Genomic DNA, 23,486 nt, shown 5'->3' on the forward strand with positions numbered 1-23,486 from the left:
CCAGATGTGACAAGTGGTGAAAAGAGAAGGGGAAGGAAAAGAAGTCTGAGATATAGCATAGAGATTTGTCAGTGGGTGGCCCTGGCGTCAGCTTTAATCATGTGTCACATTGCCTCTGAAACATACAACAGAGAGGAAACACGGGTGGAGAGACAGATGACCAAAACCAAGACAGATAAGTCTCATAGTGGGTAGGGAGAGTTGAATCCAAACAATGTGAGTTATGGCGACAAGTAGATGATGTGCAGCTAGCTGCAAGATGTGGATGGAAGGGGTGCAGAAAGCATTGGCCTCGAGCTTGGCATAGGGAGAGGACAGAGCCAGCCTTGAGATTCAGTTCCATGAGATAGGCATGATGTTCACAAGAGACTGGCAGGAGACAAGCATCAACACTGTAAACCACAAAGTCATCACGTAGAGCATGAATGGAAACGTGGCTGACTCTAAGGAATGAGCTGAAGGCAGCCAGACAGCATCAGAGAAATGCAGAGCAGTGGGACCCTGCCAATGGACTAAGGTTCAGGGGCAACGCTCCAGTGCCCAGGGACAGCTGAAATCTGGCTGTAAGGAGCCCAGGGGAGGACTTCTAGAGCAACTGAGGCAGCAACATACAGAAGCAGTGCTTTGAAGCAGGATCGACACAAACGTGATGTCAGGACGATGGCTGGACAGTAAAGGGCTTCAGTGTAAGCATATGAGGATCTGAGTTCAGATCCACAGTACCCATGCAGAGAACCAGACATGGAGAGCACGCCTCTAAACCCAACACTGCAGGGGCAACAGACGCAGGAACATCTCCAGGATTCGCTGGCCAGCTACTCTGGCCAAATCAATGAACTGCAAAGTCAGTGGGAACTAAGGAAACTAAGATGGAGAACAGCTGAGTGAGGCACTCAGTGCCAGTCTCTGGCTTCCAGGTACATACACACATGTGTGCACACACATGCACAGCACACATACATACAAACACATACACATCTATACACATGTACATGTGCACACATACATACACGTGTGTGCATACACATAAATAGCACATATACATACACGCACACATGCATGTGCATGCACACACACACACACACACACACACACACGCATGCACAAATAAAATGGGAAGAATAAAAGAAGGCACAAGGAGGCTTTTGTACAGAGAAAACCAAGAATTCCTCCAAGGGATGCCTCACTCTTCCCAGACCTTGCCCTCCCTAACTTAAGCAATCAGTGATGTGGTGCTACTGTAGAAGAGTCCATCACCTAGTGGGATGCACCCTCAAATGCACTGGATAAGAAGACTCCACACCAGCCACTGCTGGGTTTACAGAATGGTCACAGTTAAATAGTAATCTATTTATCTGGGAACCTGAACCAAAGGATTAAGGTTATCTCATTAAAAGGAAAAAAGAAAGAAAAACACTTATTTTCTAGCTAATATTATATATGGGTAATTTGCCTAAATGTAAATCTGTGCCCACTGGCATGAACGTGCATGGTGTTAGTAAAGCCAGAAGGATGCAATGAACAGACAGTTGTGAGCCACAACACAGATTCTAAGAATTGTGCCTGGGTCCCCAGTAAGAACAGCAAGTGCTCTTAACCATTAAACCATCTCTCCAGCCCCCAAAATGTTTTACTTTTAAAACATGCAGTATAAATATCCATTTAATTAAAATTCTATAATTAAACAGTAAAAATTTAGGAGTGGAAAAGAAAAGAAAAAGTAATTTAGAAACAGGAAGGAAAATTTCCAGAAATGAAGCTTGTGGCTTTAAAAGCTCATCAGTTCTTTAAAGGGGAAGGGGATTAATCATTGATATCTTGTTATAAAATTAGGATCCCCAAGGATCAAGAGAAAACCCTAAATGCTATGAGAAACACTAATCAGACTACCTATAATGATTCTGTATCTGGCCATCAGTGACTGTCTCTTTAGCAATACTTGATGAAAAAAACAAAACAAAACAAAAAAACAGTAGGGCAATTCTGTGAAAGTTCAGAGAAGGAATTATCACGAATTAAGAATCCAATTCCCAGCTAGGCGTGGTGGTGCACACCTTTAATCCCAGCACTCGGGAGGCAGAGGCAGGTGGATTTCTGAGTTCGAGGCCAGCCTGGTCTGCAAAGTGAGTTCCAGGACAGCCAGGGCTATAGAGAAACCCTGTCTCAAAAAACCAAAAAAAAAAAAAAAAAAAAAGAATCCAATTCCCATCCAGTTTGGCACTCAGAAAAGCAAGTGCTACAAAGGCATTGCAAATACACAAAGGTTCTAAAAGGTCCTAAATGCTTCCCAGAGCATTCTCTACCGGATTTAACTTAGCAAAAAGAGACAATAATTCAGTGAGAGGCAGATGTGGGCCAAGAAGTCAACATAAAATAGGAAAACAATGAGGCACAGTGGAGAAAAGCTTTTTAAGTTTATAACAAGAGTATTTGTCTAGAATATTAGGAAAAGGGAAACAGAGACAGGTAGTTCCCTGGAGCTTGATGCCTAGCTATAGAGCCTAGCAGACATAGAAATTGGCCAGGCTAATGGAAAATCCTGTTCCCCTACCACCACTCTCCCTGCCAACAAATAAGGAAATTGTGCCTGAGAAACAACCTCCAAGAGTTTGTCCTCTGGCCTCCATGTGAATATACATACATATGTACTCACACACAGCACACAGAGGGGGGGGGGGCATTGTAACAATAATCTGCAACTTAAGTATCAGAGTATCTAGCTGACAGCAACCTTACAATAAAACAAAAGAAATGAGAGACACTCGCTGTAAGCAGCATCCCTACTATGTAACTTATGACCAAGACAGCAGGAAAAACCCACTTCACACAGGAATGATCTTTAAGAAAGCAGCTGCCTTTCTCTGGGGAAGGAAAATCCTAGGAGAACAATATGTCAAGTTGTTGACTTAACATATCTGATAGGCTGTCTTAGCTCCAGAGGACAAGGTGTGCACAGGTGGGCACAGCTGCTCCGGGAAAAGAATGACTGTTAAAATAAAAAAGCATCCCATTACACCCAGAGCCACTACTCCCCACCTCAGCCACTAAAGGTAGAATTCCACTCATTCCAGCACTGTTGCACCCCAGAACCGATCATGAGCCACAGCAATAAAGATTTGACAAAAGCTAACACAAAATTAGATTGTGCTCCTATGGTCAGGCATATTGAATCCACCTAGAATAAACACACTGGTGAGTAAGTGCACTCACGAGGATGTGACCTGCATTTCGCCAAAAGTATTCAAACAGGAGCGTGGGTAGCTCTTGGTCATTATCTATGTTTCCACATAGATGGCCTCCATGGAGTAGGAGAGTGGATTAAGTTTTGAGGACAAAGACCAGGACCTCGAGGTTGAAGGACGGCGAATGAGCCAACTGTACTGAGCAAATGAAAAGTCTCAGAAGCTTCTACGTGATTGCAAGTTGAAGAGCAAGGGTCTTTCTCCTCCTCCCCAGTTTCCTGGGCAAACAGCTGATCTAGTTCTCAGCATGGATGTCCTACAGAATGGATGGCTTGAGTGAGGAATGGATGAAGAAGACAATCAAAGGAAGGGGGGCTGGAGAGATGGCTCAACAGTTAAAGAGGACTCGCTGCTCTTTCAGAGGATGCAAGTTTGATTCCCAGCACCCACAAGGTGGCTCATAACCATCTGTGACTCCAGTTCCAGGGAGTTCAATGTCCTGCTCTGATCTCCAAGGGCACCAGACTCCCATGTGGCACACATCCATGCATACAAGCAAAGCACCCATACACATATTTTTTATTGGATATTTTCTTTATTTACATTTCAAATGTTTTCCCCCTTCCAGGTCTCTCCTTCGAAAACCCCCTGTTCCACCCCCTGCCTCTATGAGGGTGCTCCCCCACCCACCCACCCCTTCCCTTCTTCCCATCCTGGCATTCCCCTACATTTGGGGCATCAAACACCCTCAGGCCCAAGGGTCTCTCCTCCCACTGATGTCCAACAAGGCCATCCTCTGCCACATATGTGGCCAGTGCCATGGGTTGCTCCATGTGTATTCTTTGGTTGGTGGTCCAGTCCCTGGGAGCTCCGGGGAGTCTGGCCTGTTGACACTGTTGCTCCCTCCATGGGGCTGCAAACCCCCTCTGCTCCTTCAGTCCCTTCTCCAACTCCTCCATTAGGGACCCCTGCACTCAGTCCAATGGTTGGCTGTGAGCATCCTCCTCTGTATTTGTCAGACTCTGGCAGAGCCTCTCAGGAGGCAGCCATATCAGGCTCCTGTCAGCAAGCACTTCCTGACATCCACAATAGTATCTGGATTTGACGGCTGTATGTGGGATGGATTCTCAGGTGGGGCAGTCTCTGGATGGCCTTTCCTTCAGTCTCTGCTCCACACTTTGTCTCCATATTTCCTCCTGTGAGTAATTTGTTCATCCTTCTAAGAAGCACTGAGACATCCACATTTTGGTCTTCCTTCTTAGGCTTCATATGGTCTGTGAGTTGAGTCTTGGGTATTCTAAACTTTTGGGCTTATATCCACTTATCAGTGTGCACATACCGTGTTTGCTTCTTTGTGACTGAGTCACCTCACTCAGGATGATATTCTCAAGTTCCATCCATTTGCCCGAGAATTTCATGAAGTCATTGTTTTTAATAGCTGAGTAGTATTCCATTGTGTAAATGTACCACATTTTCTGTATCCATTCCTCTGTTGAGGGACATCTGGGTTCTTTCCAGCTTCTGGCTATTATAAAAATGACTGCTGTGAAAGTAGTGGAGCATGTGTCCTTATTACATGTTGGAGCATCTTCTGGGTATATGCCCAGGAATGGTATAGCTCGTCCTCAGGTAGTACTATGTCCAATTTTCTGAGGAACCACCAGACTGATTTCCAGAGTGTTTGTACCAGCTTGAAATCCCACCAGCAACAGAGGAGTGTCCCTCTTTCTCTACATCCTTGTCAGCATCTGCTGTCACCTGACATTTTGATCTTAGCCATTCTGACCAGTGTGAGGTAGAATCTCAGAGTTGTTTTTATTTGCACTTTCCTGATGACCAAGGATGTTGAACATTTCTTTAGGTGCTTCTCAGCCATGAGGATTTCCTCAGTTGAGAATTCTCTGTTTAGCTCTGTTCCCCATTTTTAATATGTTTATTTGGTTCTCTGGAATCTAGCTTCTTGAGTTCTTTGTATATATTGGATATTAGCCCTCTATTGGATGTGAGATTGGTAAAGACCTTTTACCAATCTGTTGGTTTCGTTTTGTCCTTTTGTCAGTGTCCTTTGCCTTACAGAAGCTTTGCAATTTTATAAGGTCCCATTTGTCAATTCTTGATCTTGAAGCATAAGCCATTGGTGTTCTGTTCAGGAACAGTGCCCATGTGTTCGAGACTTTTTCCCACTTTCTTTTCTATTAGATTCAGTGTATCTGGTTTTATATGGAAGTTCTTGATCCACTTAGACATGAGCTTTGTACAGGGAGATAGGAATGAATCAATTTGCATTCTTCTACATGTTGGCAACCAGTTGAACCAGCATCATTTGTTGAAAATGCTGCCTTTTTTCCACTGGATAGTTTTAGCTCCTTTGTCAAAGATCAAGTGACCACATGTATGTGGGTTCATTTCTGGGTCTTCAATTCTATTCCATTGATCTACCTGCCTGTCACTGTACCAATACCATGTAGTTTTTATCACTATTTCTCTGTAGTACAGCTTGAGGTCAGGGATTGTGATTCCCCTAGAAGTTCTTTTATTGTTGAGAATAGTTTTCACTATCATGGGTTTTTTGTTATTCCAAATGAATTTGAGAATTGCCCTTTCTAACTCTATGAAGAATTGAGTTGGAATTTTGATGGGGATTACATTGAATCTGTAGATTGCTTTCGGCAAGATGGCGATTTTTACTATATTAATCCTGCTAATCCACTAGCATAGGAGATCTTTCCATCTTCTGAGGTCTTCTTTGGTTTCTTTCTTCAGAAACTTGAAGTTCTTGCCATACAGATATTTCACTTATTTGGTAAGGGACACACCAAGATATTTTATATTGTTTGTGACTATTATGAAGGGTGTCATTTCCCTAATTTCTTTCTCAGCCTGTTTATCCTTTGAGTATAGAAAGAATACCACTTTGTTTGAGTTAATTTTATACATGGCCACTTTGCTGAAGTTGTTCATCAGCTATAGGAGTTCTCTGGAGGAGTTTTTGGGGTCACTTAAGCACACTATCATATCATCTGCAAATAGTGATAATTTGACTTCTTCGTTTCCAATTTGTATCCCCTTGGCCTCCTTTTGTTGTCTAATTGCTCTGGCTAGAACTTTGAGTACTATATTGAATAGATAGGGAGAGAGAGGGAAGCCTTGTCTAGTCCCTGATTTTAGTGGGATTGCTTCAAGTTTCTCTCCATTTAGTTTGATGTTGGCAACTGATTTGCTGTATATTGCTTTTACATTTTTTAAAAAGAAGAAGCATGTTTTGTTTAATCCTCTTTTTTATTTTTTTGAGTTTTGATCCTCTAAACCCAACTGAAGCCAGAAGCAGCAGCTGCTTAGCAATGGCAAACCTGCAGACAGGCACATAAGCAGCAAAGCACTTCCTTCAGACAGCCACAAGAGGGCGTTAGCGGGAAACTGATGGCCATAGCAGAAAAATGTTCATCCCCCAGGACTGACTGACTGGTTCATTCATTCATTCATTCATTCACTGCCTGTTGAGATGTATGAAAGATCAAATTAACAATAGCTGTCATAAAACTCCTACATCTTGTCCATTCAGAGCAACCATGGCTTATCTAGTTCAAGAACATGACTCTGAAGCCAGAATAATCTCATAAGTTAAATTAGGTCTTTAACTGAGACTTGGGGTGGGAGGGGGGGGGGCACTGTCCTGGCAGCTTCCATTAATTTCAAGAAAATGCTGGAGTATCCACAGACCCTGACCACAATCAGAATGGCTGGAGTGAAGACGGGATAAAGTTGTTTCTCAGTTATCACCTTTGCCTTCCTCCTTTAGTAACCTCTCTTACCCAGGAGCAAAATGCCTGAGAACTACATTCCCCAGAAGTCTTTGCAATCACCTTTATGCTAGGGTCCAGGAAAGGATTCCCCTCACCCACAGCCACTCTCTGGATAACCAGGCCTGCTGCTGTTTCCAATGGGCATGCCCAAAGAGTTTTCAGGGTCATACCGGTCTATTCCCAGGGTCCAGGCCTGCTATCTCCCTTCATGCTGACAGCATATGTTTCTGAGAATTTCTGAAATCAAACACGGATACGGAATCTAACCAACATGACTTGACTTTGTCCATCCATTCAAAAAAAAAAGAAGCAGTCAGTTCTGTTTGCCCATGAGCCATCAAACATCCAAACCCATGTGAGCTGAGACTGGCCAGACTTAAAACATGGCATCGAAAGTCACTGCCTTCATTAAGCATTCAGATTACTGACGTTTCAGGAAAACTAAAAATAAAACCGTGAACCGTTGCCACTGTGCTGTTTCCGATGCTGTGAATCTCCAGGGCTCTCCTTGCTAAGCATCTGTCCATGCATGTCAGGGATACCCAGCCCACTGGAGGGGTGGGGGACCCTTCGTCAACTCTGCCAGCGCTGAAGATGCTGTCTGAGAAGATCAAAGGAGCCATCCCCCAGCAGACTTGGTGTCTACAGTCCCCTGGCCCGTCCGTGTGGTCTCAGCCACTCCCTCTTGTCCTGGCTCAGTGATGGGATTTATAATGACAGTAATTGTCAGCCTGCTAAGTCACCTCCAACAAGGGAGGGAAATGCCCTAGAGGCCGGCTTCTCAGACTCTCAGCTACAAATTCATAAAAGAGACCTTGTGGGCCTGCCTATGCAAAGGCCAAGAGGATCATTTTCTCTTTATTAATAGTGTCCTGTGGCTACGCCACCAAGAGGAACAAGTCTGCTTCCGTGACTTGTCTCACTGTCAAATACTCTTCAGGGGGAGCGAGCCCATCCTCCCGTAGCTTGAGGTACTTGGGCAGTTACATTGGCTTGGGATTTCTCCTATCATCTCAGCCCTTTCCTGGAATGGGAGATCTGTGAGCTCTGGGATGAATTTTAAATCCCATCTCTTCCCTAGCTATTCTGTTCAATTCCCTCTATTCAAATTTGTGTTAAGGTTGGCGTGACGAAGGAGCGGTTTAGGGTGGCTTTGGTCCTGACTTACCAATAATGCCAGTTGGATAACTTGAATAAGCACTACCATGAACAGTTTTTATTTATACCATTAGCATCATGTTATCTGTTAGATTTTAATTTTAAAAGATCTCTCAAAAAGTTAAAGAAGTAACTAAGCTGCAAAAGATTCGCTCACTCATTTAATCAAGCAGCAAATATAACGTCCATGTCTTTTATGCACATGTGTAGAAGGCTGCTTCTCAGGTATCGCCTTTACCTTCCTCCTTTCCTCTGACCCAGGAGTGAAACGCCTAAGAACTACATTCCCCAGAAGTCTTTGCAATCACCTTTTTGCTAGGGTCCATTATGGGAGGTATTATATCTGGCTGGAAGGCAGAGGTAATCAAGGGGTTACTTTCTATTATGGAGATGGTGGCTGTGGGACTTATGGGTATGTGCTCAGCAACCCAGATTTACCAGCTATCTTAGTAGTTCAACAGGTTCCACCATGTTCTTATTAATTTCCTTAAGCTAAAGAGGTAGAGCGTTCTCACAGTTACTAAGCTTAAGTAAACACGATGTCCTCGTGGGCCTGTACTTCAGATCTCCTTAGTAAATTCCTTCTTGGAAGAACACAATGGCCAAGTATAAAGGTGATTGCAGGGTTGCTCTAGACCAGAAGTTCTCAACCTGTGGGTTGCAACCACTTTGGTGGTTGACTGACCCTTTCACCGGTGTCCAAGAAAAACACAGATATTTACACTGCAGGTCATAACAGTCGCAAAATTACAGTTATTAAGTAGCAATGTAAATGATTTTATAGTCGGAGGACTCCACAGCAGGAGGAGCTGCATTCAAGGGTTGCAACACTAGAAACATAGAGAACCAACCACTGCTCTAGCCCCAGGAGACTGATTCAAAGCAAGCCTAGACTATATGGGTGAGTTCCCGGCTAGCCTGGGATAATGTTGAAACTATGTCTCAGTAACTAAGGAAGAGTGGAATTTGTCAACAAAATCAAGCATTGAGACACCAGACTGAGACTGAGACTCGTCACACAAGTAACTTGGCATGATGAACTACATAAGCAGTGAAATAAAATTTTATCAAATCATTTTAAAACAGTGTTGAGGTCATTTCCCTGCAGTCTTAAAACTCATGGTACAACTAGGAGAAGGGTTTTCATAATATAAATTCTCCTCCTAAGACTCTATTCAGCAGCCCGGTCCTCCGTCTCCAAAAAGCTTAGGTTTCAAAGTCGTGTTCCATCTTTGGAGACTGTCCAAGCGGCAGGTCGGTCAAACACCATCACCAGGTTTGCACAGCTGTCCCTTGAGCTCCCATGGCCGGTATTGGATGCCCTGACTGTGATTCATGCCCATCACAGGATATAGACAGGAGGGCTTCCCATATCAACTGCTGAGTCCCGAGGGGACGCCTCCACACACATTCATCAAAGTCAAACGGCAGCACACATTGAACTGGTTCATTAATTATGAAAATTCTCTCCCACAGTGACATCTTGTTAACTCTGAGGCTCAGCACGTTCTCATGTGGTCCTTTCTGTCGACTTAGATCTAAAAGTGCCAGGTTCAGTAAGGAACTGAAGTTGTGTTTGCTTTTTCTTTTCCTCCTTTAGAAAGAAAAGGCTACTTTGTGTCTAACCCACATCTAAATATATACTCGTATGTTTACCGCTGCTCACTGTGGATAGAGGTAGCCTTGTCCCTGGAAGAACATTTACCAAGCCAGGGTTTGTTTTACAGGGATACACAGATGGAGCTAAGAAAATAGAGCCTGGTTCTTCTGAGACCTTTGAGTCTGCCCTGGGATCTTACATACCTGCAATGCTCTGCTCGGGCCTGGCTGCTGGGTGGAAATTAGCCTTATGCCTCTTCTCTGTTAAGAAGAAGGTGACAAGAATGTATGCCTTTCTCCACCCTCTTTGAAAAGAGTTCTGGCTTTTTGGCCTTTTATTTCCCAATACACAGGCTTGAATGCTTAAGAAGCTCACAGAGTATGTCTACAGTCGGGCCCTTTACACACACTGAGATGGTCATTTTGGGTGCTTCTCTTACGGAAGAGTTCACGAGGCCCAGCCCATCCAATCTGCTGGCCACGCTTGACCACTGGATCCTCTCTAGGCTGAGAGGCCACTGTTTAAGCAGCAGTGATGTAATGACTCTGGAGGTTTTCCTTTGGTGTTTCATCGTGCACACACTTGGCTGTTACAATACTCCACACTCTGCACCCCACAGTATCAGGGCCTGAGGCTTTTTGTTTGTTTGTTTGTTTTCTGCCATCCAGACCACATGTCTGCCATGTTGCCAGCTCTGAGCATATGCATAGAGGCCAAATAGCAGCTTGCACCTGGCCCTCAGGACCCAATCCCACTGGCCAGACCTTTGACTTCGAGGGATCTGGGACAGTCGTTGCTCAGCATCACAAGCTGGAGAACTCACTGAAGGCAGGATAACGTGACTGACCACCTGTGATGGGTTTCCCTTGGTGTTGTCTCCTAAATATTGGCACAGAGATGGCACCAAGCAGACACTTATTAAATGAACAGCTAAAGAAATAAATGAATCAAGGCCTCAGGGGAGTGGTAGCTACTCAAAAGCCGGCCACAACAGCAGATGGAGAGCCTGCCCCATCTGTTTGTTTCCATCAACTTCCCAGAAGCCAGATTTACTTTTAATTAGACAAATTTCAGTTTAAGGAGACACACATGCAAGTCTAAATCAGGACTGTAAATAGCCTAGTGGTGACACCACTGTATTATTTGGGAAAACTTCCCAAACTCGAGTCGCAATGGAACCCTTCTGTCTTGTCAGAGAAAACCTACAACTTAGGAACGTTTACATAAGACACTTTTCTTCCTAAAATCGTGGCACTTCATACCAGGACTTTAAAGTCAATATAAACATTAATGAATATATTTCTTTAAAAAGCTATAGAAAGCCTGGGAAGATGATTCAGAGTTTACTGTGCAAACAGGGACCTGAGCTCAGATCCTAGCTCCCACATTAAAAGCCCCAGATGGCAGTATGCCCTGTAAATCCCAGTGCTAAACAGGAGACAGACAGATTCCTGAAGCTTGCTAACTAGCCTGTCTAAGCAACTCCATGAGCTCTGGGTATGACAAGAGAGCTTGTCTCAAAAAATATGGAAAAAAATTTGAGGAAGATACTGACATCAACCCACACACACATACATGCACACCCAAACAGATACATTCACACAAACACATGTGTGTACCACACACACACACACAAACACCTACATACAACATATGTAAAATAAATAATAAATAGGCATAAAAATATAACGATGAAGTCTTCTCAGTGTACACCAATTACAGCCCATTGTATGTTGCCATGACTGTGAAGCAATTGGTTGATTCATGTTGATTGGTCTCCTTCTGTGGTAGCCTCGCTTCCTTTAGTAATCTCCCAGCAGTCATAGGAGACAAGAAACGGCAGATGCCTAGTAGTGTCATCAAAGAAATTCATCTGCCTTCTGATCCTGATCAATGAAACCTCATGACATGATCTCATTTCTACCGGGGGTCTGGAGAGCATCACTTCCTCTTTAAGTAAACACTAAAGGAAGATTATCCAGACAGAGTGTGTTAGATGATGTGGCTGTAACCGCCCTCCCCAGGAAATCTGGCATTTGTTCTGAAAACAGGTCTGGATTTTGAAAGAACTCTGACTAACATAAGTATTCGATGTCCAGAGGTCTCTGCGGAAGTGACTCGTAAAGTGGGGGTGATGGGCAGAGTTATAATGAAGTATGAAGTCATACTTCAGCTCTTGCTTAAAGCAGGAGCAGGGACAGTTGCACTTTGACTGTCCCTAATCAACAGGTGTCTGCCAGACTAAATACACAATGTACAGACCTTGAAATTCTATTTTTGTGTAGTGGTTTTCCCTTTATCTGTGGAAGTACGATGGCGGAGATCAGCACAATGTTCCTTCTCTATGATAGCTGCTCATTGTAAACTCTATAATTACAGGGAGATGCAATCAGTTGTTTTATTTCTAAAGAAATGAAATGCCACAAAACATTAAAGAAGGGTTCAGTGTTGGAGACCATCTGTAAGTAGCTTGGTCTGAGGAGAGAGAGTTGAGGAAAAAGTCAATCAAAAATGGCATTGAGGGCTGGGGCTCATCGGGACAGCATTTGCATAGCATCTGAGGCTCTATATTCTATCTCCATCACTCAGGACAGATAAACAGATAGATGGGTAGATCAATAGATTGACTTAAAAGCACTGCATTGAAGAATCTATCACTATCTACTCCCTCCCCATAACAGGTTCCATTCTTCCATGAATGTATGCCGAGTGTCCAGAAACTGGACAGACTGCTTCTCCACCTACCTAGGCAGGAAGCTATTGTCATACAGCTAAATGTAGAGACATTCAGAAGCTAGATAATAAAAAGTAATTAGGTAGTTTGAAAAAAAAGACAGAAAAAGCATGGTCAAATCAATAGCAGTAAATATCCGTGAACAGTTGATGGTAATTGGTACAGTCACTGACAGGATGGTGATCTTTCCAACTGTGACTAAGCTCGCGGACCCCAATGGAAGAGTTAGGGGAAGGGCTGAAGGAGTTGAAGAGGATAGCAACCCCATAGGAAGAACAGCAATATTGACTAACCAAACCCGCCCCATCCCTAGAGCTCCTAGGGACTAAACCACCAACCAAAGGGTACACATGGATGGGTCCATGGCTCCAGCTACATATGTAGCAGAGGATGGCCTTATCTGACATGAATGAGAGAGGAGGCCCTGGGTCCTGTGGAGGCTTCATGCCCCAGCATAGGGCATGCTAGGAGGGTGAGGCAGGAGTTGGTTGTTGGGTGGAGGAGCACTCTCTTAGAGACAAAGTGGAGGGGGGATGGGATGGGGGGATTGAGGCTGGGATACCCAGAAGGGGGACAACATTTGAATTGTAAATAAATAAAATAATCAATGGTGGGGATGAGAGGAAGGGAATCAAAAGCTCCGACAGCTAACAAGATGCTGTGCCCACTAAATCAGAGTGTGAGGAGGAAGCTCTGACCCAGTGATCCAGGTCACCCCAGCCTGGTTCCTGTGAAGGATGCTCCTGGGTCACAGAACACGCTCACATGCCCCTGGGTCATAAGCATACACTCACATGTCACACTCACATGCTAAGCAGTGCGCCAACCCATAGAGGACCAAGGAAGTCAGATGTTTTTCTAGAAGGAAGTAGGATGTGGCTTTTCCTTGGGAGTCTGTTTGTACTCACCATGAAGAAAGGACAACAGACCAAGAAATGCTTCCATCAGGAGACCTGTTTGGTAAAGCAATTATTACTCCAGCTACTTAGATGGTGACAATCACAGACAGGCACAAGGATAACCTTACAGCCACACTACCAAAAAGTCCCTCATCTCCCAACCAATTAACTGATTATCAATCTTTGAAGAAGGCATAGGCTCCTTAAACTTGGTTAGTCCCCCAGCTCCTGCCATGAAAGATGTTAATGGGCTTTATCATGTGAGTGTCTTGCAGGAGTGGCCACAGCTAGTTTGACTCAGTGACCACATCCAACCCCAAGGGAACAACTGTAGGGCACTTCACCCCTTCTTCAAAGCTTTCCACTCTTTCTTCTGCATTCCCTAAATCTCAGGGCTTATACAGATAAATGACTCTTTATTCCTTACACGGGCTGATCATTGAGCCAAAATACCACAAATCACTTATTCTTAACAGTTTGACTGGTTACAAGTCTTCTCAATAGCACTCACCCACTAGGAAATGATGTTTCCTTCCACTCAGGCCAAAGGCAACAAACTACAGCACAAACAAATGTTTAAAACGCAACTTGACAGACACATTGTACCTATTTTACGGAGCAATAGTGGCTTCCCCTTAGACCTTCTGAGCACCCAGCCACAATGTTTCTTCTTGCTTTCACTCTCAAACCTAGATCTCTTCCTGTGGAGAGGACCTTAAATTCAATTGTAAAATAACTGCTTTCACCTGGAGCAGTCATAGAGCTGCATGCCATGCTTATGGTGTTAGCATTCAGGGCCCATAAGGAGGCAGAATCATTGGCAATCATACTCGCCTAAGAGCTTGCACAGTACCTTCTGATCTTGTGAACACTAGCCAGCATGGAGGGAGCTTCTAGCTCAGTCATGGCTTTTCCCAGCTTGGTTTCTCCATGTCGTGAATTCACAGTGTCCCTAGCAATATAATCTTGTCTCACAGTCACAGCCTGTAGCCATAAGAGCCCGTGTGGTGTACCACTCCAACACCGTGATTCTCTTCAATAACCTTATAGTTTCCATGTACATCTCTGCCCCCATGCAGCATGCCTTCTGATTTTAGGCTGTTGTACAGTTTTCTCAATTACCTTGTCCTGTATCATCTGCACTGATAAAGCTTCCAAATATTTAACAGCTGTACCTCATCCTTGCATCTTGTTGATTTCCTACCCTTGCTCCTTTAGGTACCGTGCACATCCTTCTGGAAAACTTGGACTCAGAACTTCAAACTCTATAATAAAACCTTTTATAATGTGTGGGTAGGATCTCTGAGAGCCCAAAACCATCTGTTTTAAACAAATAGTGATTGATCTTGGAATTCAACAGCCAAAAGAATGAAAAACATAGTCAGGTATAATACAGCAATAATCCAATTGTTTTTATTAAATCATTTCCTCAAAAGAGCAATGTTGTATTCCATGACATGAGGGAAGCACTGTCTAACTTAGCTCTCAATAACTCACATTCATTCTCCATGAGCCATACTGCCTCCTCATTCTATGTCATCTCCCAGCTGGGTGGGGTCATCTCATGTCACCTGTTTCTGAGCCCAGCCTGGATCTGAGAGGTGGCAAGGCTATGTCATCATCTGCTGAGCCCTCCATTCAAGCCAACTTGCCATTCCTGACTCCTAGAAGGGCCTTGAGTGAGATAAACAACCCCTATCCCCTCACACACACACACACACACACACACACACACACACACACACACACACACAATATACATTTCTGCAAGCCAGAAATGTACAAAGCATGCTAGGGGTGGGGATAGCTGCCCACTGCTGGGTATGTTTAATTGTTTACCCACCCAATTGTCAGTTCTCCCTTTTACCCAACAGCTGAACTGCTTGTTGGGACGTAATGCCTCCCAGAGATGAGCAGGCACTGAATGTGCCATCTTGTCTGTATTCTTCTGGGGATCCCCACTCAGTACCGATACCCCCACATTTGCTCTTAAATAATCTAAACAAATACTTTGCTCTTTTTTCTCTCTCTCATGAATGTGGTGAAGTTTTAGGGGAGGTTGGGAATCAGGATGTGGAACTCAGAAGGGATCGAGTTGCAGAAAACCTGCAGCAGACATCCCAGAGCTGAGGGCTGAGGCCTGGGGAACAACATTCTCTGGAGATGACTAGACAGCCTTACAGACCAACCCCCTGAGTGTGCCTGAGGCCCAGGACAGGGCTGGTGCCAGGACCACTACGAAACTGTCTTGGGGGCAGTTAGACACACCAAAGAACTCAGAAAAATATGAGTGCTAACATTCTAGACACAAACCAGAGGGACAAGAAGAGACAGAAAGAGTCTCTGTTTCTCCTCTGTGCCTTTTCTCAGCTGTGACTTCCATACTCTTGTGAATGCCAAGGCAGTCAAGAATATTAAAAGGCTGATGTGCACAGAGGTCCAAAATGTCTGTCAGAAAACACCCAAACTGGAGGCTGCCTAGAGCTTAGGAAACTCATGTTTCGCTCCATTTGAAACATTAGGGTTAGTTCTCATCCACATCAAAAGATTACATCTAGAAGTGAATTCGTTCTCATTTCAAACAAACATTTAAAGTCCAATTAGCTCCCTTTTAATTCAATGCCAACCACTTAAAGAAAGGCGCTGAGAGTCTGTATACGGCATTTCTATTACTCCTCCCTTCCTCTCCTCTCTCCAACTCCTATGTTGTTGTCCCTGCCCCCAAATTCATCATTTTTTTATTATTCTGACATACATACATACATACATACATACATACATACATACATACATACCCAACTTTCTGAGTCTATTTAATATTGCTCACATATACATGTTTTTAAGGTTGACCATTCCGGACTAAATAGCCAGTTTTGGGGGGGGGGGCATCCCTGGGGAAGACTAATTCTCCCTCTCCCAGCAGCTGTTAAATGTCTGTATCTCTTCATCTAGGGGTGGAGGCCTCAGGATATTCCCCCATCCGAGTTAGCATGACTGCTGGTTTAGAGCCTACTCAACAGGAGGGAATCTATGCCTGGTACTGTAGAGCCAACTACCCATAATTGGTGAGGCTGGGGACGTAGAGGAAATCCTACTATTGACACTTTTCCCAACTAATATAATCATCCTATAATTCTAAACACTCATCCACTTAAATATTTTAAGAGCTTCTCTGGACAATAGGGAAGAGTCCTATGAACCGCTACCATCAAAGCATGGACATGGCTTGATTTGCATTTTTTCTGCACATTTGCTGAGTTATCTATCTTCCTTGGAAAGTGTCTGCTCAGTTCTTTTTCCTATTTGTTAATTGGATTGTTTGTGCTTTGGGATCTTAGGGGTTTTTAAATATTCTGGTTATTTATCTCCAGTTAGATGGATAGCTGGAAATCTTGTTCTCCTACCCTGCAGGCTGTTTCTTCGGTTAGGGTTTCCTCTGCTATGCTGGTGCTGTAGAATTTAAGGCACTCCTATTTGATTCTTGCATGATCCCTAAACTATTAGTCTCCACCTCAGTACAGACAGAAAATCACTGTCTGTACCTACATCTTGAAGTGTTTCCTTATTTTCAAATTCACTTCTCATATTAGGGTTTTTGATCCATCCTGAGTTGCTATTTGATGGTTGAGAGAGAGGAATCTGGTTTTATTCTTCCACATGTGGGCATTCTGTTCCCAGAACCACTTGCTGAGGAGGCTACAGAGCCTCAGCATAGGTGCAGTAAAGTTCGGCACTAAGCAGCATTAGCACAGTGGACTCTATCTACTCAACATGATCACAGGTCCACAGAGACAGATCCATGGTCAGTTCAAAAGCCCTTAGAAGGGTCCTGGACTCTACAGGATGGGCATCTATGCAAATCACTGGCATCTGCACTGGCTGATCTAAATTCTCCCTGACTAGAAATTCTCCTGAGAATTTCCACACAGGGAGAAATCCCTCTCTAACTCCAACTAAAGGAGATGAGCCCATCTGTTTCCGTTTCTGCCTGTAAAATCATCAGCTTTGCCCCAGTCTTCTGGGTAGACCAGTAGTCCAGACCTCTGGGTAGACCAGCAGTCCAGGGTATTTAAAATTGCTGCCAAGTGCAAAGAGAACAAAAGCCTGAAGGATTCCACCTGAACACTGTGACCTCCAGGTTAGTGGAAGGTTACAATGGATTTGGAGAGACATCTAGTGACAGTCCAGTAAACCACAGCAGCTTGGACAACGTGACAAAGTGATTTTATTTGATCAATAACCAAACATCTAAAGTGTTGTATTGTTTGTATTTATGGGGGGGGGGACCTCACATTTCAAAAAGAATATTCTTCAAAAGAAAATCAAGTTATTTCCTTTCCTATTCAAGACAATAACCTTCTAAAATTCAAGAACAGGGAGAGGACTATGTGTCAGTTACTGCACGTCACAGTGCTTGGAACAGGTTGTTTCCTCTCCTGATTTTCATAACCACCAACAGGCTGAGTGACAAAAGAAAACAGTGTGCAAATTCTTCTGGGTTATCAATTATTATTAAATAACCAGAATGATTATTTCGATATCCACCTATTTATCTGCAAATTTCCTAACTTTATTTTTCTTAACGGGTAAATAATATTCTATTCTTTACATGTACCATTTTTATATTTTTAATTAAAATGCAATTACTGTACTATTTTACCCATTTCAAGCCCCTCCCAGGACTCCTCCCTCAAACCCCTTCTATCCCCCACTCTCGAATTAATAGCCTCCTTTTCTTTATTATTGTCAAGCACATATGTGTACATGTAAGTATGCACAGATAGATACAGTCTGATGAGTCCATTTTGTTGTTTGTATGTATATAGTTTTAGGACTGTTCACTTGTTGGATAACCAGTAAGGGGGCTCATCTCTCAGAGGGAATAATTCTCCTTCTCCCAACTGTCCTTGCTCACCTGCAGCTATCTTAGGAGTGGAACCCTGCGAAGTTTTTCCCTTTCTGCAGTTGCATGTCAGTGATATTGCTGTTGTTCTGCATTTTGTTCTGCATTGTTTATGCAGCCGTTTCTAGGAGAGGCTGTTTCACAGCAGACTTCTCAGTGCTCTGGCTCAGACAGTCTCTCCACCCCTCTTTCCTTCATGCTCTCTAAGCCATACATACAAGAGCTGTGATACAGAAATATCAGTTGACGCTTGACTCCTCACAATCCATTGGTCTTTACAATGTGTCGAGCTGTGTGATTAAAACAAGCACTCCTGAACATTTTAGAAATTGATTTAACTCCCCTTGAGTCAGTCAGTTTGAACAATAGGCTCACCAATCAACCAGTGCTGAACACAAAGCATCCTGAAGCAAGACTGAAAGCCCACCAACCACCCTGAAGCCCTGATGGTCTCTATGAAAAATGGAAAGAAATCTCTGTATGTGTGCATGTGTGTGTGCGTGTGAGTGTGCATGGTTAATCCTTATGTTGCCCACCATCGGCAGTACCAGTATATGAAACTGCTAAGGCATATTTTATTTTGAACTGCATCCTGATGCACTGCATATGTGAAGTAGCACATAGCGAGTCACACCAGCACACATCCCTTCCCTGTTATTAGGAAAGAAAAATAGTTCTAAAGGTTTTAATTATTATTTTTGCCCTTTGACAATTTCATGTATATACATGACATCCTGGTTACTGCCACAGTCACTCACTCTTATTCCGTTTAACCACTATCTATCTCTCTATCTCTATCTCTCTCTCCATCTCTCTGTCCTCACCCCACTCTCTCACACACACAAACACACATACACACAGTCATATACTTAAACACACATTCATATACTTACACACACACATACACACACAGTCTCACACAGACATATACACATTCATATATTTACACACTCACACACTCTCACACATGCAAACACACTCATGTACTTATACACACACATACACACACAGTCTCACACACACACATACACTCACAGACATATACACACTCATATATTTACACACTCTCACACTCACTCTCGCACATGCAAACACACATTCACACATATACATACACACACACTCATATACACACACTCTCACACACACATGCACACATATACATTCATACACATATACATACACTCACATACTTACACACTCTCACACATACACACACATTCATATACACATCTGCACACATACATACATTCACATACATACACACACACACACATACATACACACACACTCACACACCCAGAGACTCCTTTCCCTCTTTTCCATGCTCATGTGTTTCTGTCCGTGGTTTTGTGACTGCACAGGAACACGGTAAGCACAGCACTGAAGACGATGTCTGCTCCTCCCCCAGAATCCATCAGTAGCTCACAGTTCCTCAGAGCCACACGAGCCCTCCCTCCCTGATCTAAGACGGTAGACACGCCCAGTGCTGGCAGTCACTGTTTCTACGATCTCACAATTACACTGGTTGTGTTGTGCCCACAAGAGCACAAGTCACAGCTCTTCTCCCCAAGCTCTAAATTCTTCCTGCCCCATCTCCTGTGTTGGTCTCTGAGCCTTCCACTGAGTGATATGAACATTCATTAAGGGCTGAGCAGTCCACCATCCCTACTTGAGGAAATTCTTTCATATCCATGAGCCGAGAACTTGGAGAAGCCTGGGGGTGGGCGGGGGAGAGCCACTCAGAGGGAGCCACCTGCCTTCCAGGCACACCTGTTGACAGTTCCATCACTGGACACACTATCTCTGGTAATAATGATTGTATAAGACAACAACTGCTGACCGCATCATTAAACCAAGCTGCCCGTCCCTGAGCTGGAAGGCGTCAGCTACACAGAGGACAGCCTTATGCTTCCAAATGAAAAACTCTGATAAAAGAGAGAAAATGGTGACTAACCAATTTGGTGGGTTTTTATTTTTATTCAAGCGATTATTATACTTCCAGTCACAATCGCATGAGGATGTCTTCCTCGGTACACATCAGTGACCCAGACAAACCTCCACTGAGACAGCTCCTTCTTGTCCTCCCCTCAAAGCCACCGAGGATCAGAGTGCTGCCAAGTCACAGCCTTGCTGGATCCTGCCCAGTTAGCCCGGATTGCTTCATCCGAACCCATTACCCCCAACATTGGTCTTAAAACCCTGTTTTCTTCTGAGAAGAGCTTTGGTGTAGGGAATAAATCTCATGGCACTTACCAATTGTGACCTTTCCCCTGACACCTACTCTCTGCACACTGCTCCTTACAGTATTTACCAATTGTAACCTTCCCCCCCACACACACACACATTTGCTCTCTGCACCTCTGCACACTGCTCCTTACAGTACTTAACAATTGTAACCTTACACACACACACACACACACACACCTGCTCCCTGCACCTCTGCACACTGCTCCTTACAGTACTTAACAATTGTAACCTTACACACACACCTGCTCCCTGCACCTCTGCACACTGCTCCTTACAGTACTTAACAATTGTAACCTTACACACACACACACACCTGCTCCCTGCACCTCTGCACACTGCTCCTTACAGTACTTAACAATTGTAACCTTCCACACACACACACACACCTGCTCCCTGCACCTCTGCACACTGCTCCTTACAGTACTTAACAATTGTAACCTTCCACACACACACACACACACACACACACACACACACCTGCTCCCTGCACCTCTGCACACTGTTCCTTGCAGTACTTACCAATTGTAACCTTACACACACACACACACACACACACACACACACACACATACACATACACACACCTGCTCCCTGCACCTCTGCACACTGTTTCTTGCAGTACTTACCAACTGTAACCTTTCCCCTGACACCTGCACCCTGCACACTGCTCATTATAGTACCTTCTGCTACAAACTATTGTGAAGAAATGAATTCAACAATGCAAGGTCTGGAGTCTCCCAATCTCCAGAACCAAGAGAGAGGGAGTTTCTGCTGCTCAAGTCACCCCCCTGGGATTGTTACAGTATCCCTAGATAGTTAATGTAGAGTTTGGTACAAAAGTGGAATAACTAAGTTAAACCAGGAAACCTAGCTGGCCAAGAACTGAGAGCATCCAAGAGATACACACTAGCTGGTGCTGGTCAGACAGTAAACAGAGACAAGGAGGCCACATCCCACACTAAGCCATCCACATCTGTGGAGCTGCTGTCCCCACAGAGGTCCAATGGCTTCTATGCCCATGGTCGACTAAACTGAAACAAACCATGCACTTGAGAAGAGGCAGCCCCAGACACCTGGTGGTGGTTTTCTTAGTTAGAAACACATAGATCCTAATTGACTTCATCAGCTCCCGTCCTATGGCTGAAATGTGGATGTTCTTATTTGCAATATACAATGAGAAAAGGTCCCTTTATCAAGCGCTCCTTTACAGGCATCAAATATATAGCTTGGCAAAGCACCAGGCAAACAAATTAGTCAGTTAAGGTCTTAACCAGTGCGTGTTGGAGGGCATGCTCATGTGTGAGGTATGAGTAGGGGGTTTGCATGTGTTCCTGTGTGCATGGGCAAGCAAAGGCCAGCAGTTGATGTCAAGTGTCTTCTTCAGCCGCTTTCCACCTTGGATGCCAAGCCAGGGCCTCTCACTTCAACCCAGAGCTGGGCCAGGCTTACAGGAGGGTCGCTACATGCACTGAGTTTCTCATAAGTAAATAGGATATAAACCCTGCTCCTCTCCTCACATAGCCTGCTCTTGGTCTAGTGAGCACTTCCCCTTCCCAGGCATTTCTACTGAGGTCGCAGGAAATTCAGCAACATGGGGAAGACCTGTACATCAATGCTCAGGAGGGGAAATTGGGGATAGGAGTTACACGCTATACCGTGAGCATTAGTCGCTCACAGCGACTCTGACCATCCACCGAAAACTAAAAATACATCAAATAATGGCAGTGATATCTGCACCATTAGAGTTCTCCAAGTTTCCTAAAATTACCTTGCCTTTTCTTCAGAGAAAGCTTATCTATTGTGTCCTAACCAATTATTAAAAATGCAGACACTGTGAGTATATGAATATCTAAATATCTCTGCATACAAAGCTGTTAATCTATTTGATAAAAATTTATTGTCACATATAAAAGTCACTTCAAGTTCTATAGTAGAACCCACAAAAGATTGGGCTATCTCCCTGAAGGCAGGACTAAACACTGTATACTTATCACTTGAGCAAGAATGGTCTTTGGCACCCAGTTCTGTTTCCATTTGCCACTAGAAATATAACCTCTCCATTTGTGTTCTCCACTGCTTTCGGCTGGGTGGATAAAGTGACAACGTATATGGAAATCAAGTGGAGGTCAAATTACCAATATTGTGTGAGTGGCTGGAGGTCACGGTTACCTTCACAGAGATCCCTGGAGCCCAGGGGGCATTGCTACACACTCAGCATTCAGCATTCCACTTCCTAATTTCAACGAACAAAGGGAAAACCCAAAAGAAACTCCAAGCTTAGATTTAAGCCTGTATTTCAAGGGCACAGAGAACTAAGTCCTAAGCAGAGACAGCCAGGCACTATGGGTGGAATGTTCCTTGCATTGTGTGAACATTTCAAAAAGAAATATATGTGCAGGTAGCTTGGTTCAACTTGAATAATTCTAGTTGTATGATATTAGACAGGAAAATAAACTACATCCTAAAAGAGGGAAAACAGATCCTCAAGGTTCCGTGGACTCCCAGTATTTATGACTTTTAGTTTAGTAAGCATCCAATGCGCTGGGTACAGTGAAGTGAGTTAAGCTGTTCCCAGGTCCCTGGAAGAGTGAGTCCACTTCTATCCCATTGGTTGACTGTGTTTTTCTTTTGGGTGTGGCCTGACCCATTGTGGTGGTTTGAATATGATTGGCCCAGGGAGTGGTACTGTTAGGAGGTATGGCCTTGCTGGAGCAAGTGTGTCACTGTGGGAGTGGGTTTTGAGACCCTCCTCCTAGCTGCCTGAGAGATTCAGTCTTCTCCTGGTTCTCTATGGAACAAGATCTAGAATTCTCAGCTCCTTCTCTAGTGCCATGTCTGCCTGGGCACTGCCATGTTTCCCACCTTGATGGTAATGGACTGAACCTCTGAACCTGTAAGCCAGCCCCAATTAAATGTTGTCCTTTATAAGTTGCCTTGGTCATGGTGTCTGTTCACAG

At 44.0% G+C, this 23,486-nt stretch overlaps 1 long non-coding RNA gene across 1 annotated transcript in view; it reads right to left on the reverse strand.

Moving 5' to 3' along the window:
- Gm30695 overlaps positions 1-23,486 on the reverse strand; it is a 44,873-nt gene that overhangs the window by 18,631 nt on the left and 2,756 nt on the right. The window lies entirely within an intron of this gene.

This window comes from Mus musculus, chromosome 16 (genome assembly GCF_000001635.26).
Source record: "Mus musculus strain C57BL/6J chromosome 16, GRCm38.p6 C57BL/6J".
Classification (NCBI taxonomy): Eukaryota; Metazoa; Chordata; class Mammalia; order Rodentia; family Muridae; genus Mus; species Mus musculus.